Here is a 16,857-nt window from a genome sequence, read left to right on the forward strand (position 1 = left end):
AGGTGTTTTAGAATATCATGTTGATCTCTTTTTGAGATCTGGACTTACAGCAAACCTCCAAAGGCAAAAAAAAAAACAGATTAACAAAATAATATCAATACTTTATTTTGTGTAAGTATAATAACATCTTTTGACTTTCTTTGAATGTTTCGTAGGCGTTTTCTGTATTCTGTACTGTGATGGAACAGGTTAGGTCCACACTTCCCGGTTGCTTTTGGGAGCCTTTCCAACCCAGCACCGTCGATAGTCATAGACCAAGATGAGCCAGGCATTGAGGACACGTTCATGTAGCAAGGGGTAGTGCAAAAGCGTTTAAGTGCTTTTTTTTAAAACCATCACAAAAAAAATCTTCAAAAAGTGCAGTGCAGTAAATAAATAAATAAATACATAATTCATAATATTAGTGAAACTGTGTGCAGGTTAAAAATCCAATGGTTTCATCTAAATCCCCAATGCTTTCATCTTAAATTAACATTTCCTCTGCTTACTCTGCCTGAGCTTTTGCAGCCAGAAGAGATGTTCTCCCGACAGGTGTAGTCAACCAGTACCTGGCTCGGGTCCCCATTGTCTGGACCTCGGGATTCATGGGGTGTCATGCTGAGCCGCACTTTGCCCCTTGCTGCCATTTCTTTGGCATCTGTGGGAGACACCACATGTCAGGTTGCTTCTACACCTAGACAATGCTCAGTATGAGTGCACCTTCTTTAGCCTCTTGCTCCCGCAGCCCTGAAGCCCCCACCCAAACACCTACCTCCATTCTCAACAGCAGGACTGTCCCCGACCCTGCCTCACAATCTTTCTGATGTTAACCTCCATTCATTTTCCTTTTTCTTCTCACATTCTCTCTGTTTCTTTCTGTTCCGTCTTTGTCTCTATTCCTTTTCATTTTCCCATTCCGTCTTCTGTCCCCTGTCTCTACTGTGCAGGCTCTGTATATTGCTTTGATTGGATGCAAGTGTGAAATGCCGCTCCTCCGAGGTAAGCATGAGGCACCTAACTGACACTCTGATGCTTGCATTCACACATTTATGAGCGATCAGCTCAGGCATCCCAACCATCGCTGGAGCAGAGCATGCTCATGCACACCCACACTTAATTCTGAGCCTGCACATTCTGGGCATGATTATTTATTTAAAATTTGCAGAACACCACGGACCATTTCTCACACATACTTTAAACTGATTTTATTACAAATGTCCCTTAAGAAATCAGAACTGTTGACATCTCTGTCCTACAGTGTTCTTTACAAAGTTCACATGTCTAAATTTTCTACTGAGTGATTATTTATCTGGGAGTTTAATATTATCACTCTGGCCCATAAATATGTCAATAATATTACAGTGTATACATTTTTCTGTTAGTACCTGTAAACATATTTTCACTGTGCTTTTCACTCCTAAGGAAAAAAGAAATGGCTTGGAAAATGCAAGCCTTAATCAAAAAATTCAACACTAATAAGATTAAAATAAATAATGAATTATATGGAATGAAATGGAATGGATAGGTAATAAAATAGAATTAAGATTTTAACTGCCTCTTATAAATGCTAAGTGCCCATTCACACTTGTGCGTTGTAAATTTCCAGTGCTGGTCAATTTTCAAGTATTTTAAAGGTGTTTAATTGTGTTTTTAATGTATTGTTCAGATAGTTTTCATGCATTTTTCAAGCATTTTTAAAGAAGTGTTTTTTACAGGGAAAACAACTTTGATATTTCCGGTCATCATTTTCAGGGATGTGAAGTATTCTAGCGTTGTGTCCCCAGAATGTCTTGTTTGACTTTCTGCTTTTAATCCTGGTGATCACAGTATTACAGTGGAAATGTCATTATTGTTGTGAGAACAAATATTGGGTTCACCTCATTCTGCAGCATCTAGAACACGTCTAGAACACAAATCAGGACTCTCTAAGATAAACTAGGGCAGTGCCCTGAAACATTTAGTATTACACACGGATGTCCACAAACATGTACGGTGATATGTGATGGTGTCTTTATTATATTTATAAAAGAATATTCCTGTTACTTCAAAAAAATTATATTAAAGAGTTAATTATTCTATTCCCTCCACCTGCGTCCTTGACCCAATACCAACAAGTTTTTTCAAAGAAGTATCGGGAGCGCTAATTGATAATATTCTTGACATAGTAAATTCGTCATTAGATATGGGGGTCTTCCCAGACTGTCTTAAGACTGCTGTAGTTAAACCCCTACTTAAGAAAAATAATCTTGACCCTTCTGATCTTGAAAATTTTTTGACCCATCTCTAACCTGCCTTTTTTAAGTGAAATTCTAGAGAAGGCAGTCATTATACAGTTAAATGAGCACCTCAATAAACATGCTATTCTTGATAAATTTCAGTCAGGTTTTAGAACAAATCACAGCACAGAAACTGCACTCGTTGAAGTAGTAAATGACTTGCGGGTAAATGCAGACAGAGGCCATTTATCTGTTCTCATCCTCCTAGATCTGAGTGCCGCATTTGACACCCTTGATCATAATATTCTTAGAAATCGCCTTAGTCAATGGGTGGGCCTCCCTGGCAGCGTCTTAAATTGGTTTGAATCCTACCTGGCAGGGAGACAATTCTTTGTTAGTTGTGGTAATTACAACTCAAAGACACATGATATCCTATATGGTGTTCCACAAGGCTCTATCCTGTGTCCGCTGCTCTTCCCAATCTACATGCTTTGGTTAGGTCAGATTATATCAGGGCACAATGTGAGCTACCACAGCTATGCTGATGACACACCGCTGTATTTATCAATAGCACCTGATGAACCCAATTCTCTTGATTCACTAACACAATGTCTTACTTGTATTTCTGAATGGATGAATAGTAATTTTCTAAAGCTAAATAAAGAGAAAACTGAGATTTTAGTGATTGGCAATAATGGATACAATGAGGCTATTAGAAACAAACTGGATGTATTAGGATTAAAAGTCAAGATGGAGGTAAAAAGCTTAGGGGTAACTGTTGACTGTAATCTGAATTTTAAATCACATATTAATCAGACCACTAGGACAGCATTTTTTCACTTAAGAAACAGCAAAAGTTAGACCTCTTATATCATTGAAAGATGCTGAGAAATTAGTTCACGCATTTGTTTTCAGTCGACTAGATTACTGTAACGCACTCCTCTCAGGACTACCCAAAAAAGACATAAATTGTTTGCAACTAGTGCAGAATGCAGCTGCTAGAATCCTAACTAGGAAAAGAAAATCCGAGCACATTTCTCCAGTTTTGATGTCACTACACTGGTTACCTGTGTCATTCAGGATTGACTTTAAAATTCTGCTTATGGTTTATAAAGCCTTAAATAATCTTGCCCCATTTTATATATCGGAATGTCTGACATCTTATATTCCAAATCGTAACCTTAGATCCTCAAATGAGTGTCTCCTTAGAATTCCAAGAGCAAAACTTAAAAGCAGTGGTGAGGCGGCCTTCTGCTGTTATTCACCTAAAATCTGGAATAGCCTGCCAATAGGAATTCGCCAGGCTAATACAGTGGAGTACTTTAAAATAACTGCTGAAAACACATTACTTTAACATGGCCTTCTCATAACTTCACTATAATTTAATCCAGATACTCTGTATATTCAATTCATTATAATAACTATTCATGGTGGCTCTAAAATCCGTACTAACCCCTACTCTCTCTTCTGTTTCTTTTTCCGGTTTCTTTGTGGTGGCAGCTTGTGCCACCACCATCTACTCAAAGTACCATGATGTTCCAACATTGATGGATTAAAAGCCAGAAGTCTGCATGACCATCATCATCAAGTCTTTCCATGAGAACTTTAAATACAAAGAGGACTATTTCATTTTTGTTAGGTAGAATGCCCAGAGGGGACTGGGTGGTCTCGTGGCCTGGAACCCCTACACATTTTATTTTTTTCTCCAGCCGTCTGGAGTTTTTTTTTTTGTTTTTTCTGTCCTCCCTGGCCATCAGACCTTACTCTTATTCTATGTTAACTGATGTTGTCTTATTTTAATTTCTTACTTTGTGTTTATTTTTCTTTTCTTCATTATGTAAAGCACTTTGAGCTACTTTTTTGTATGAAAATGTGCTATATAAATAAATGTTGTTGTTGTATTGTTTGATAGAGATATTGCATGTGGCAGTCAGTACATCATTGTGCATGTGCTGATTCCGGTCGTGTAGTGATTGCTAGTAAGGTAGAGGCTAACAACATGCATTTTGTGTAATCAAAGGAGAAGACCTGAACAGGCATTATAGTCATATATATTTAATTCTGGTTGTTTTGAGCAGCATATTTAATTTTTTTTAGTGTCACTGGGAACCAGTGATTATCACAACAGTACTGGGTATAAGGCAAGAGGCAAACATGATGGACAGTGCAACAGTCCTGTGCAGGGCTCAGTCACACAGCCAATCAGAAAGAGGGTGCTGTGTGCAATCCTATAAGTAAAGTACCTGCATAGTTTTAATCCACTAATTAGGTATACTGTAGATATTTTGAAATGATTTGAACAAACCACGAATCATTGTGAGATTGGGAAAGGATGGAAAAATGGGATGGATGTTACTTGCTTCACAGTACACAGAGGACTAAATGTATTTTGTTATTTGAGAAGAAGTACTGACATATCTTTAGTATTCCATGTTTAAACTGATAATCATCTGCAGCTGATCACAGTCACTGGTACCAATGAATCTTGAAATAATGGGCAGAACCTGCAAACCCCATATAGATCTTGGCTCTGTGAGTGAAGCAGGAATGACATCTCTGCACTACCCCTTTGCCTTAAAACATCTGTACCAGACGTATTAAACTTTAATGTGTTTACTAAGTGTATGCCTATAATGTCTGTTTTGTTCTTGTCACTTGATTGCAAACTACAGGAGTACTTAAGCTCTCGCTCAGTAACTTTCACTAGATGGAGGCAGAAGAATAGGAAGCAGCTTCATCACTTTTATATTTTACTCTTGGAACATTTTAAAGCCCTTAAACATTGATTTGGTATATATTTAGACAGCTGCGTAAGGCTCATGATTAGGATAGTCAATTAACTTTTTGAAAACCATCACCATAATTTTTGGAATATCTGTTCCTCTTATTGTTAATTAAGTTCATATATGCAAACAATTTCTGTTTTCCTTTCTGCATTTTGAAGTCACACGGAGGTTGCCATATTATTTGTTGGCTCTGGAGAACAGCTCCTGAGGAATAAATTACTTGAGATCAAGAAGTCTTTTTCTTAATATTTATGAAAAAAATTCCCTGAACAACTTTCCAACTGTGTTCTTGCTGAACTCATTTTAAAGTAACAGTCTTGATCCACTGTACTACTTCCCTCCATAATTTTAAACACTTCAATCACGCTGCCTTTCAATCTCCTTTTGATTAAACTTAAAAGCTCTTCTCTCTGCTTTAGATGCTCAGCAGTAAATTAGTGTCTGTAAGCCCAAAGACCGAACAAAAGATGACCCCTGGTGGTCTCATAAGGTGCTATTTCAAATCTCATGTTTGGAACCTTTGTCACATTTGCTGGTCATTCGCCTCTACAAGTAGGTTTCCATGGTGTCCTTTCACCTTCTTTCTCTCTCACAGCGTACACTTCTCTCTCTGCCTGCAACATCTAAAACCCACCTCTCTGCTCTTTCCTTTCCTTCCTTCCTTTGGGCTTTGGGCACACACCTTGTTTTTGGGCAGCTTTAATTTGAAGTTGCACATGTAAATAATAAAGTGCCATTGGACGCGCGCTTTGATGTAGTGCTGGTTCAAACCCAGAAAAGCCTTCTGACTTGCAGGCCTTTGAGTGAGTGGATGACTCAGACAGGGCACCAAACGCCAAGGCAGAATTGTCCCACCACTGTGTTCTCACTTGCTGGAACACTAAAAGCGGGTTGGAAAATGGATGGATGGATGGAACCTCTACTTTTAAAGTATCTGCGGACTTGGATTACCACAATGTGTTGCATTGGAAATGACAGCTGAATTGAACAACTTTACTGTTTATACCATGACTCAAATAAAGTCTGCAAAGCTCATTTTGCTTTATTCGACAATGGTACTACAGACAGACATCCAAATTCAGAAAATGTTTGCATACTATTTTAATAATCTTTCAACTAAAACTGAACATCGACATAACATAGGAATAAATGGTTAAAATTATTAGATGAGATTTGCTGATGAGATTCAGGCAGTGGACGCAGCAGGTAGCAGTGATCTTCTGGATGTGCAGTCATGGCCAAGTTTAGCTGCAAAAGATGCCAACCTGCAATCACATTATTCCACACTCAAGCAGTAATCATTTCACCAATGATGATGATGGCTTGTTTTTAAGTATGGTGAGTCATTATTTTCTAATATGACAAGATATGTGAGAATTTATTTCCTTTCAACGGATACAGTATACACAAAAAATACCTTTTCACACACAACCGAGAACCATGTTACAAGTGTAAGCCTGTTATAAACAGTGCGTTCCTATTAGCATATAAAATAAGAATCCTTTAAATTTTAAAATATACTGATGAAGCCATTCACTTGAACCAATTGTGTAATTTGTTACAAAAACAATTATGATTATGTTCGATTTGTTATGCATGCTGTCCTTTAAATATTCTTAATAACTGTTGCAGATAACACTTAATTAAAATCACCATGGCCTTAGAAGTCATATTTTTAAGTGCAGGTGACATTCATGTTATAATTGGGGTAAAAGTAAATATAAGATCAAATGGATGGTGTCAGGCTGATGGTCAGCATTTATCTGCATATGCCAAGCATACAGCACATTTATTAAATTAAACTGTAATCATTCAAATAGAATTGCTAAAATCAAAAAAATGTAGCAACCTTGAAGCAGAAAATTCATTATGCATGATGAGTGCTTCAATACAGAAAATTCACCTGGAACATATTTTTTTCTGCGTGTCAAGAATCAAAATGTATTCTTTGGGAAATATACAGTTTTCTCAGGTTATGATTTTTTTGCTGGGCAAATATTTATTCTTTTCCATACAGAATCTTGAAAACCACTTCAGTATTTGAATTTCAAACTCGTGTACTTTGCTTACTTGCTGACACTAAAGTAGCCCTGTAGGATTAAGTGTGGCTGTCTGTGTGAATGTACCCTACGCTGAACTGGCACCCAAAGTTGGTTGTTGCCTTTTGCACATTGCTGCTGGGTCAGGCTGCGGTGGGTTGGCACCCTGCCTGGGATTGGTTCCTGCCTTGTGCCCTGTGTTGGCTGGGATTGGCTCCAGCAGACCCCCGTGACCCTGTGTTCGGATTCAGCGGGTTGGAAAATGGATGGATGGATGGATGCTGGGTCAGGCTCTGGTTTGAAAATGACTTGACAAAATGAATGAATGACTTTGTACATTATTACCTTTATTTCCAACTGAAATATTACCAGAGTGTCACTCAAAACATGATATTGGATTAAAGAGATCCTGATATTTTATCTGACTCTATGTGCCACGTCCTATTCAAACTTTAGGTAAAATCTAAACAACTTTTCAAGTGCTTCTTTGTAGTTCTTTCTGGATATTCTGAATGTTGTCTAGGTTCTTCAAGACTCTAATATCAGTTCCCAGTTTGGTCATTGGATTCTTGGTTTTGAACTCTGCTAGTCCTTTGGTATAAGAATAAGACTCACTCGTGTGTGTTGCCAGTTACATCCATTAAGTTTAGTAGAAGGTTTAGCAGCTACATTTATTAAAGATAATGGTCTGAAACTCAGGAAAGAACACTAGTTTAACAAAAGATTATTTTTTCCACTCCTATTCAAAACTTTTAGGTGTATTTTATAGACTTGAGGGTGTTGAATCCAAATCTGGCAACAGAATTGCTGTATTGCATCCAGTTTTCAAGAGAAATAGTAAAAAACACTTACAAAAATGTAATACCACTGCAAATCAGAAAAAGTTGGGACGATATGGAAAATGCAAATAAAAAAATGCAGCAATTCTTACAATTACTTTTATTTTATTGCAGTCAGTATGAACCCAAGATATTTCATGTTTTCTCCTGCTTTACAGGCCTGCAACACATTCCAAAAAAAAGTGAAATGGTGGCAAATTAGGGCCAGTAATGAGGTAAAATAATTTAATAATGATGTGATTTCAAACAGGTAATGTGACTGTAATCATGATTTGGCAAAATAGAAGTGTAGCTGCTGAAATATATAAGGTGTCATCAGGCACGGGTAAGACGCGTGTCAAAAGAATTCTCAGAGTCCAGAAGTTCGTTTTTGAAGTATTTAGTGAAAGATAAAAGCAAATAGTCCACACAAGAATAAAAGAAAAAATAGTTAAACACGTAAAATAAAAGACAAAAAAAAGGAAAAAAGATATCTTCTTTAAACTTAGCCTTTCTTGAAAGACTTTAGTTATTTCTATACCTAAAGATTCTTAGCTTCTTCTTCTGTACGCCTTGGCGTACGGTGCGATACTTAAGTAAATACATTTTCTTTACTTGCTATTTCTAACATTCAAAGAGCCCGTAGGCCGGTTAGCACAATGCAAGTGCTCAGGCACGGTGACGTGCGATCACGGTTAAAAACCATATGCCTCTGCACCTTATACAAGGCAAGGCTATCACTAGCTGAATGACTAATAATGCTTATTCCAAGCTGTTAGAAATGGTAAGAATATACCACTGCGAATCTATTTACGGGGGTTATAGGAACTTCCCGTTATTTATGCATTGTCATCTAAGAAATATTCATGAGTCTTATAGAACAAGGAAAATGGCTCTTACACATCCGGCCCCTAATTGTTTATGCTAGGGCAGAAATCAATTACTTTAACATTACTTACTAAGAGCCTTCACTACTTTACTAAACTTATTCCTTACTTAAATTAAGAAACTTAAAATTTAAACTCTACTGTAAATTCACATACACAATGAAAAATAAGCATGCAATTAAGATTCAATCATTTAAATTACTTGATCCTTCCTGGATCAGGCACAGTTTGTTCACGGGTCTGTCCAATGTGTTGTTTTTAGTTTGCACGCAAACCCTTCTGACTGCACCTTTGGCATCTGGCATTGTCTTGATGACTCGACCCATTACCCAGGAATTGCGGGGCGTAGCTTTATCTACAATTAAGACAATGTCCCCTGGTTCAAAATTTCTTCTTGGTGTAAGCCATTTTTGACGTTGCTGGAGTATTGGTAAGTACTCTTTAGTCCATCTTTTCCAAAATAAATCAGCCATGTATTGCATTTGTTTCCAGCGTCTTTTTGGATATGGATCCTTTTCTGATACGAGTTCAGGTGGTATTTCAGGTTGAGTGTCCATCAATAATATATGATTGGGTGTGAGTGGTTCCAGATCATTAGGGTCGTTTGATGTCTCTGTGAGGGGTCTGTTGTTAAGTATTGATTCTACTTCGCACATCAACGTAGGAAGGTTTTGATCATCGAGGGTTTGTTGATTTAATGTCGAATTTAAAATCTTTCTTATACTTCTGATTTGTCTCTCCCAAACTCCTCCTTGATGGGAGGCTGATGGTGGGTTAAAAATCCATTCGATTTCTCTTTGCATCATTTCGTTGCTGATTTTTTCGTGCTCCAAATGTTTTATAGCCTCCCTTAACTCTCTTTCTGCTCCAATAAAATTTGTTCCATTGTCCGAGCGTATGATTTTAACTCGGCCTCTTCTGCTCTTGAACCTGAGTATGGCTTGTATGCAAGAATCTGTGTCCAGATTATGCGCAATCTCTATATGCACGGCTCTTGTTGTTAAACAGGTGAAGATTACTCCATACCTTTTAACTGAACTTCGTCCTCTTTTGACAAAGAAGGGACCAAAATAATCCACTCCAACGTTAGTGAAAGGTGGTTTGTTGGGTACTAGGCGATCTTCTGGCAAATCTGCCATTTTTTGCTCACCTACTTTCGCATTGTATCTTCTACATATAGTGCACTTTGAAATTATTTTTCTGATAGCTGCGTTTGCTTGAGGTATCCAGTATTTTTGGCGTAATTCTGCTAATAAATAATTACGTCCACAATGTTTGTGCATTTGATGAAGGTGTCTGATTAGGAGGGTAGCAATATGTGAGCTTTTATGAATTATCGCAGGGTGCTTGGCTTCTTTTGGCAAAGCAGATTTGCTAAGTCTACCTCCGACTCTTAATATTCCCTCTTGTAAAACTGGATCCAGTTTGATGATTTTACTACTTTTTTTTATAAGCTGATTTTTGTATAGGGCTTTAAGTTCTTCTGGGTAAGCCTTTAATTGACTAAAGCGAATAAGTTTGTCTTCTGCTTTAGATAAGTCGTCTACGGACAGTGGATTTAGCCTTATCGATGATTTGTATTCTTTCATATGTTTTTCTATCAGTGTTTTTTGTTTCTCTGGGCTGTGTCCAGATTTGCTGACTGTGTATTGAATTGCCTTTCTCTCTTCTTTCAGACGCATTAGCATCTCTTTGAGCCTAAGGAACCATGCTACTGCTTTCTTTAAATTGAACCATTTAGAGTAGTGTTCTACAAGTCTTTTTACTGGTTCGATTTTTTTTTCAACAATTACACAATTTGCTACGCACCTTTTGATTTCTGGATCGTCACAAGTAGACAGATCCATTTCATCTGGTCTCTTAGGCCATTCGTGTTCTGGTTTTATCAGGAAGTTTGGGCCTTGTATCCAAGTTTTATTTTTGACGAAGTTTTCTATTGTTAATCCTCTTGATGCCTGATCCACTGGGTTTTGTGCAGATGCAACATACCTCCATTGCGAGGGTTGTGTGTGCTCTCTTATCACAGCGATTCTGTTAGCGACGAAAGTTTTGTAGCGTGCGTTTTCATTTGCTATGTACCGTAGTACTGTGGTGCTGTCTGTCCAAAAGATTGATTCTTTCAGAGGAATCTTTAATTCTTGTTTAAACATTTTGTCCATTTTGACTGCTACCACTGCAGCTGTGAGTTCTAACCTTGGTATAGTTACAGGTTTTAGTGGTGCCACTCTAGATTTCCCCATTAGAAATGAACAATGTCTCTTATTTTCCTTATTAGTCAGGAGGAGGTAGGAAACGGTGCCATATCCGTTTTCTGAGGCATCTCCAAAATGATGTATTTGCGCGGTCATTGTTTGACCGAATTCAGGAGGTTTAATGCACCTGTCCACATTATAATCCGCAAGTAATTGCAAATCGTCCATCCATTTTTTCCATTGCCGAACGTATTTAATTTCAACTTCTTGATCCCAAGTGTATTTTTCTTTACACAGTTCTCTTAGAATAAACTTAGCAGGTAATATGGCTGGCGCTAAAAATCCAAGCGGATCATATATTGAACTAACCACGGACAGAATACCGCGTCTTGTGGCAGGCTTATTTTGCAGATTTACTTGAAACTTGAAACTGTCTGTTTGTGTGCACCATTGGACATCCAAAGCTCTTTCAACTGGTAATAAGTCATAACTTAAATCCACATCTTTTTGATTTATTGCTCTGTCTTCTTCAGAAATTGACAGCAAGACCTCTCTGCTGTTGCTTATCCATTTTGTAAGATGAAATCCTCCCTTTAAGCATAGGGTTTGTAGATCCTTGGCCAATTTTATGGCTTGTTCTTCAGTAGCAACAGACTTTAAACAGTCATCGACATAGAAGTTATTTAACACAGTGTTAACTGCTTCCTCTGGTGCTATGTCTCTAGCATCCTCAGCTGTTTTTCTTAAGGCATAGGAGGCACAACTGGGCGACGAAGTAGCACCGAAAAGATGCACTGTCATTTTGTATTCCTCAAGTTCGTTATTTAGATTACCCTCAGGCCACCACAAAAAACGAAGTAGATCCATGTCCCTTTCTGGAACTTTCACTTGGTAAAACATTGATTTAATGTCTGCTATGAGAGCGATTGATTCCTCTCTGAATCTTGTAAGAACTCCAATGAGTGTGTTAGTTAAATCAGGTCCTTTCAGCAACTGTTCATTTAGAGAAAAACCTTGGTATGTGGCCGTACAGTCAAAAACCACTCTGATTTTGTTTTTCTTTGGATGATATACTCCATGATGAGGGATGTACCACACTCTCTCTTTTTCAAGGGTTTGCTGTTCAGTAGGTACCTTGATAGCATATCCTTTGTCTAAAATATCTTTCATGAAGGCTTTATAATCCTCATGGAATGTTGGATGCTTCATGAGTTTCCTTTTAAGTCCAATAGCACGTTGTTTTGCAACACAGTGGTTGTTTGGCACGTCAAGAGTTTCATCTTTAAAGGGCAGATTGATGCAGTAATGTCCGTTTACTAGGCTTACAGTATCTGAAGCTATGCGCATGAATTTAATGTCCTCTTGTGACATTTCCTCTTTTTCCTCATAGTCGCGTTCTGGAAAGTCTATATTGTATTGCTGGAGCAACATTTGTTCCACCTTCTTTATCGTCACGTAATTAACTGAACATCTTTTTACTTCTTCGTTGTCTGACTCCTTCTCATAACAAATAACAATCCATCCTAGGACCGTTCTTATTGCAAAAGGTCCATCTCCTTCGCTTGGTATAAGTTCCAATGGCTCCATGACTTTATGAGAGTCTGTGCCTATTATCATGCCTACTTCTGCGTAATAACCAATCTTAATGCACATACAAAATCTAGGCAATACGGCATAAACGCCAATAATTTAATTAAAGTTACTACTTTAGATGAACAATGTGTTAAAACTGTAAAAACAGATCATAGATTAAACAAAAAATACACACAGAGCGGCGCTAATAAAAATAACTTAATTCCTGTTCCCTATATCAATAACGCACATAGTATTCATCTCTGCTCCTCCGAAACATTGAATATGGCACTATTAAATATTAGAGCTTTAACTAACAAGACGTTTTTTATCAACGACATTATTAGTGAAAAAAAAAATAGATTTTATTGCACTAAGTGAGACGTGGCTTAGCTCAGATGGCGCAGCTGTTTTAATCGAATCTGCGCCTCCGGATTACAGTTTTACTCGTGCTGATCGCCAAGGAAAGAGAGGTGGAGGGCTAGCAAACATTTACTCTAGCAGGTTAAAATGTAAAAATATCAGTTTTGGTAAGTTCAAGTCTTTTGAGTATCTCGCCATTGTTATTCAGGGAGATTCTCACGTTCTAGTATTATCCGTGTATAGACCTCCTAAATTCAACGCGTCTTTCTTTGAGGAATTCTCTGACTTGATGTCAATCTTAATTACGAACTATGACACACTCTTAATAGTCGGCGACTTTAATTTTCATGTAGATAATCAATGTGACCAAAAAGTAAAAGAATTTATGAACCTCCTGGACTCTTTTGATTTGAGACAGCTCGTTAATCAGCCTACACATAAAGCAGGTCATACATTAGACTTAGTAATTACTAAAGGACTAAAAGTTGATATAAAGCAGGTCATTGATACGGGTCTTTCAGACCATTTTCTTCTACTTTTTAATATAGAAATAATGATAGAAAACACTCATGAGAAGCATATTGTTAAAAAACGCTTCTTTGACTCATCAGCAACTTTAAAACTTACAAACATTCTAACCAATCAGTCCGTTTATAGTGCCAACTATAATAGCGAGGAGAATGTAAATAGTAAGGTGGAAAGATTTAATACTAAAGTGAGGGCTGCTGTTGACATAGTTGCACCTGAAAAGACAGTTAAAAAATCTTCTAGCATTGTTATACCTTGGAAGACCCAAAGAGTGTCTGATTTAAAGAGAACATGCCGTAGAGCTGAGCGTAAATGGAGGAAGACTAAACTAACTATTGACTATGAGATATTAAAAGTTAAAATAACAGAATACAATAACACAGTCCGTCTTGAGAGGCGCTGCTATTTCTCTAAGATTATAAATAACAATGCTAGTAATCCCAGAGTCTTATTTTCGACAATTGATCATCTGTTAAACCCAGGTAACTCAAAGGAATGCCTCCTAAGTACTTCCAGTAAAACCTGTGAGGCTATTCGCTGTATTTTTCAATCAAAAAATTAATGATATTAGAAATAACATAGTATATCTCCCCAACACTAAGGATCCCCCGAAACCCCAGTACTCCATAATAAATAAATTAGAGTCTTTCACTAGGATAGATTTACCTGATTTACATAAAATAATTTCTCAAATGAAACCATCCACCTGTGCCCTTGACCCAATACCAACAAATTTTTTCAAAGAAGTATCGGGTGTGCTTATTGATAATGTTCTTGACATTGTAAATTCGTCATTAGATACGGGGGTCTTCCCAGACTGTCTTAAGACTGCGGTAGTTAAACCCCTACTTAAGAGAAATAATCTCGACCCCTCTGCTCTTGAAAATTATAGACCCATCTCTAACCTGCCTTTCTTAAGTAAAATTCTAGAGAAGGCAGTCATTATGCAGTTAAATGAGCACCTCAATAAACATGCTATTCTTGATAAATTTCAGTCAGGTTTTAGAACAAATCACAGCACAGAAACTGCACTCGTTAAAGTAGTAAATGATTTACGGGTAAATGCAGACAGAGGCCATTTATCTGTTCTAATCCTCTTAGATTTGAGTGCCGCATTTGACACCATTGATCATAATATTCTTAAGAATCGCCTTAGTCAATGGGTGGGCCTCTCTGGCAGTGTCTTAAACTGGTTTGAATCCTACCTGGCAGGGAGAAAATTCTTTGTTAGTTGTGGTAATTATAACTCAAAGACACATGATATTCTATATGGTGTTCCACAAGGCTCTATCCTGGGTCCGCTGCTCTTCTCAATCTACATGCTTCCATTAGGTCAGATTATCTCGGGACATAACGTGAGCTACCACAGCTATGCTGATGACACACAGCTGTATTTATCAATAGCACCTGATGACCCCAAATCTCTTGATTCGCTAACACAATGTCTAACCTGTATCTCAGAATGGATGAATAGTAACTTTCTCAAATTAAATAAAGAAAAAACCGAAATCTTAGTGATTGGCAATTGGATACAATGAGGCTATTAGAAATAAACTGGATGCATTAGGATTAAAAGTCAAATCGGAGGTAAAAAGCTTAGGGGTAACCGTTGATTGTAATCTGAATTTTAAATCGCATATTAATAAAATCACTAGGACAGCATTTTTTCACCTAAGGAACATAGCAAAAGTTAGACCTCTTATATCATCGAAAGATGCAGAGAAATTAGTTCATGCGTTTGTCTTTAGTCGGCTAGATTACTGTAATGCACTCCTCTCAGGACTACCCAAAAAAGACATCAATCGTTTGCAGTTAGTGCAGAATGCAGCTGCTAGAATCCTTACCAGGAAAAGAAAATCCGAACACATTTCTCCAGTTTTGATGTCACTACACTGGTTACCTGTGTCATTCAGAATTGACTTTAAAATTCTGCTTATGGTTTATAAAGCTTTAAATAATCTCGCCCCGTCTTATATATCGGAATGTCTGACACCTTATATTCCAAATCGCAACCTCAGATCCTCAACTGAGTGTCTCCTTAGAATTCCAAGAGCAAAACTTAAAAGAAGTGGTGAGGCGGCCTTCTGCTGTTATGCACCTAAAATCTGGAATAGCCTGCCAGTAGGAATTCGCCAGGCTAATACAGTGGAGCACTTTAAAAAACTACTGAAAACACATTACTTTAACATGGCCTTCTCATAACTTCACTGTAATTTAATCCTGACACTCTGTATATCCAATTCATTATAATAACTATTCATTCAAAATTTGTACTAACCCCTACTCTCTCTTCTGTTTCCTTTTCCGGTGTCCTATTGGTGGTGGCTTGTGCCACCACCATCTACCCAAAGCACCATGATGTTCCAACAATGATGGATGGATTAAAAGTCAGAAGTCTGTATAACCATCAGCATCAAGTGACTCCGTGCGAACAATAACTACAAAGAGGACTATTTCATTTATGTTAGGTAGAATGCCCAAAGGGGACTGGGCGGTCTCGTGGCCTGGAACCCCTACAGATTTTATTTTTTTTCTCCAGCCTTCTGGAGTTTTTTTTGTTTTTTCTGTCCACCCTGGCCATCGGACCTTACTCCTTTTTATGTTAACTAAGGTTGTCTTATTTTAATTTCTTATTTGTCTTTTATTCTTCTTTTCTTCATTATGTAAAGCACTTTGAGCTACTTTTTGTATGAAAATGTGCTATATAAATAAATGTTGTTGTTGTTGTTGTTTATTTGGGGTAAATGTACGTCTTTAAGGTAGGGCCATTCCAAAATATCTTCTTGGATAGGGATTTTGTTTTTATGTCCAGGTATAACCGTTACGGTATGCACATCTGGTAAGTCGTAAAATGTGTTGTCTTCTAGCCCACAGACTTGTACACTGGATATGAGTTTACATTTTAATGGTCTTTCTAAGTGGTTTAGGGTGTCGAGATGTAGGTTCAAATTTCTTCCTGTGAGATTTAATTGCTCACTTAAACTTTCTGTGCAAAATGTAGCTGTGCTACACTGGTCTATCAGAGCATATGTTTCGATGTATTTTTCGTTGCCTTTAGATCTAACTTTAACTGGGACCACAGCTAAGACACCGTTTCCGGCCCCGGTAACCATACACGACTCTTTCGATATTACGGGCGTACTTACAAGAGAAGTGTCCTTTTGTACCGATTTAGTGTTTTCTTTTTTGAGAAGTTCAACTTTATCATCAGAGTTCTCTTCTTTATTTTTATGTAACATAACTGGGTGAAAATGAGGACATTTGCTGCATTTTATTTTTTCTTCACAATTTTTACTAAGATGTCCTTGTTTAAGGCATTTAAAGCATAAGCCTTTGGATTTTAAAAAGTCAATTTTACTTTCGTAAGTTAGTTTCTGAATTGCATTACAGTCATTAAGTTCGTGTCCCTTGTCACAGAAAAGACAGTGCTTATCGGGTATACGTTCAATCTTCTCTGTTTTATCTCCCCTTTCTACT

At 37.5% G+C, this 16,857-nt stretch overlaps 1 long non-coding RNA gene across 1 annotated transcript in view; it reads left to right on the top strand.

Moving 5' to 3' along the window:
- Positions 1-2,933: 2,933 nt before the first annotated feature.
- The window catches only part of LOC127527705 (uncharacterized), a 110,971-nt gene continuing 97,047 nt past the window's right edge, over positions 2,934-16,857 (top strand). The window contains exons 1-2 of the long non-coding RNA XR_007934868.1: positions 2,934-3,834; positions 15,849-15,928. This is a non-coding gene — a long non-coding RNA (uncharacterized LOC127527705). The remainder of the gene's footprint in view (positions 3,835-15,848; positions 15,929-16,857) is intronic.

This window comes from Erpetoichthys calabaricus, chromosome 4 (genome assembly GCF_900747795.2).
Source record: "Erpetoichthys calabaricus chromosome 4, fErpCal1.3, whole genome shotgun sequence".
In the NCBI taxonomy this organism is placed as follows: domain Eukaryota; kingdom Metazoa; phylum Chordata; class Cladistia; order Polypteriformes; family Polypteridae; genus Erpetoichthys; species Erpetoichthys calabaricus.